Source organism: Nestor notabilis, unplaced genomic scaffold, assembly GCF_000696875.1.
Source record: "Nestor notabilis isolate BGI_N333 unplaced genomic scaffold, ASM69687v1 scaffold8822, whole genome shotgun sequence".
Classification (NCBI taxonomy): Eukaryota; Metazoa; Chordata; class Aves; order Psittaciformes; family Psittacidae; genus Nestor; species Nestor notabilis.
Genome location: NW_009918738.1, coordinates 1 through 3282, shown reverse-complemented (window position 1 = coordinate 3282; position 3282 = coordinate 1).

Sequence of the window (3282 nt, the reverse complement as noted above, 5' to 3'; positions counted from 1 at the left end):
GTTATCCTGGACCTAACACAGTGAAAAAAAATGAACAGCAAGTTCCATTGCTGCTGCTTGATGAACAGGGTGGAATTACGCAATGCTAGAGCACTTTGCAGGAAAGACTTGAGATACTTGAGAACACAGTTGCAGGCTCAACTCATACGTGCTCGTTCTTAAGCACTGGAGATTGATGAATATGCACCAGTACCCCCAACTATCCTCCATCCACTCCTGCTCAACCCTTCCTTGCCCATTCAGTAGCAACCCTGCTCTACTCTTGACGTTTTGGGCAGATCCTGTGATGTATCTAAGATACATCTAAGATTTTGTATCTAAGATCAGGCTCTGCCTTGCAACTGGGAAGTGGCACTATTGGGCTAGGACACCATTTACTGCTGAGCACTGTGGAAATAACATGGCATTTTAGCTTTCCACTTCAAGAGTGCCAGCAATGTACACAGAACTTCTGTCAGGCACTGGATGAAACTAGCATTATGGCTACATCACACATCAAGGAACACCAGGTCACGAATAAGCTGCTCAGCCTTGGAAGTGTGCAGCATCAGCCCATGTACAGCACAGAGACAACAGAGGGTGCCCTGATGGAAATTATGAAGAGCAGTATTTTCATTATGCCTTTGCTGGCCTGCTGCTGTTTTCACAGAATGAAGAGGAGAAAGTGAACTGACAACTTACTGGAGCGATTCCAGAGGAGGCCATGGAAATGAGGCATCCATAGCACCTGTGCTCTTGAGACAGGCTGAGAGAGCTGGGCTTGTTTTGCCGGGAGAAGAGAGGGCTCCAGGGAGACCCTAGTACAGCTCCCAGTGCCTAAAGGGCTAGAGGAAAGCTGGAGAGGGGCTTTGGACAAGGGCCTGTAGGGACAGGACAAGGGGGAATGGCTTTAACCTGACAGAGGGGAGATTGAGATGAGATCTTAGGCAGAAGTTCTTCCCAGAGGCACTGGTGAGGCCCTGGCACAGGTTCCCAGAGAAGCTGTGGCTGCTCCATCCCTGGCAGTGTTCAAGGCCAGCTTGGATGGGGCTTGGAGCAACGTGCTCAGTGGAAGGTGTCCCTGCCCATGGCAGAGGTTTGGAACTGGATGAGCTTTAAAGTCCCTTCCAACCCAAACCACTCTGATTCTGTGCTTCTGTGATTCTGACATCTCCCTGTGCATCAAGGGTCAAACATGCCATACTTGCCAGTGGGCACAGGAGAATGGGGAAGGCAACATACACCAGAATCCATGCTGACCTCTCCTCTGATGGCGTGCCAAGGACAGATGTGCAAGGTCCAGTGATCACAGAAAAGATGGTTGTTCAAGAAAGTTACAGCCTGACTGCTCAGACTCTTCCTGTTCTGCCACCTGCCAGGCTTGAAATGATGGCAGACAGATGGACATTACCATTGACACATGGACCATTCCCCGCCCATGTGCATCCTAGGCAAGAAACATGTCCCACTGCAGCTCAGTCCATTCGTTCCAGGTCACTGATACCTGGTGCAGAAGCTGCTGTCAAAGGCAGGGCTTTGTTCCCAACAAGTGCCGTGGTGACCTGGCCTGCAACCTGGAAAATCTGAAAGAAGCTGAAGCAATAAGCAATGGTAGGGAAGTATGCATCTGGTCATAGGAAGAGCATATGGAAGTTCTCAGAAAGAATCAGGAGATTTCTAAATAGGGTTTGTGGCTGTTGTATCCTGAGTAAGCAGAGAGTTTGGAGGCTTATTCTTCAGGACAGACCCCAGTGACTGGTCTACACTCTATGCAGTGTCTGCATGTTTCCAGATCTTAACTGTACCTACTTTCTCTCTTTTGTCTTCTGACACAGTTTTCATCTCCCTCCTTCGCTGTTCTTGCCCAGTATTTCGACCGTGGCATTCCTCTTCCCACTGCTTTGGCCAGCAATCCTAGCTTCCCAAGGCTGCTCATGCCTGGGCAAGAAGCATGCAAACACTAGCTGCAGAGGGATAGGAACTTGTGTCAACACTCTGAAATAAGCCAAACAAAGTAGTTTTAATGACATTTATTGAATCCAAAGTCCAGCAGAAACAGATGTACGAACTTTGCTTGTGCAGTGCTTGGGGAATGGGATGTGGAGGGTGGAGCCAGGTGCAGAGCACCCGGCCACTGCTGGAGCATGTTCCAGCTGGAGGCAGGGCCATGTCCAAGCACCATACTGTGCAGGCTGCTGCTCCCTGCCAGCCATGGCCTATGGCAGCAGCAGAGCATGGTGGCAGTGGAGGGGAAGGTACATTAAACAAAGGCTGAACAGATGAATATGGTGCAAAGAGAAGTAGGATGTTGCTGTTGAGAGTTGCTTCTACAGCATCCTGGGCACAGCAGTCCCAGGCAGGGACAGGACAAAAGTATACACAGGGAAGTAGCTGTTATCACATTAGAAGCAGAACCACCCTCTAACTGACTGCTCTACCATCTTCCAGTGGACTTAGCTCTGTCAGTGGGTATGCCTTTGGTGGACATCAGCTCAGGACAGTCAAAGCATGACTGTGCCCCTAGCAAAGGGAAGGCCAAACAAGCCCCTGTTCTCCTACAGCTTTAGAAGTTAATTGCCTGGTTGGGAAAAGCCTGTTGCCCCAAGAAACATGTGGGGTGCTGCAGCATCTCAGCTGTACTTCAGTTTTATAGCATTTATGCCAAACCATATGAAGTTGCATAAATATCAGGTGCTTGAGTGAAGGCAAGGAGGTAGCTTTGTTTTCCTTCACGCTTCAACCACACTTCAGAATCAGATCAACTCTTAATGTTGCAACACATCTTCCTGCTTCCATAACCAGCCTACAGAAATAGCTGCTCAGTGGCCACAGTAACCTATGCTATAGATCTGGGCTGGTGGGAATAGGGGAAGCATGGTCCTGACATGGATCAACTGTCTAGGCACAGTCACACCACCAGCTGCAAGACAGGAATATGATGAGGGAAGAGCATGCTCAGCATATTACATCATCTTCCTGGCAGAACTTCAAGGGCCTGTACATCTGCCCAGAACATGCCAAAGAAAAAGAAGTGTCCCTAAAACCCAGTTACCTAGGGACACCAGGAAATGAAGAAGCTCTGGCTAGTAACACCTCAACTTTTTCCTTCTCATAACGGCTTCTACTTCTTCCGTAAGGTGGCAAAATGACTTTGAAGGCAACAGAAGCCCAAACACGGCACTATGGGACCAATGCATACACAGAAAACAAAACCACTTCACCCCATGGAGGACAAACTTCCTAAAGTAGGGTTGCATGAGCACATGCAACCCTATGGAATTGAGTGTGCCCTCAGCAAGTTTG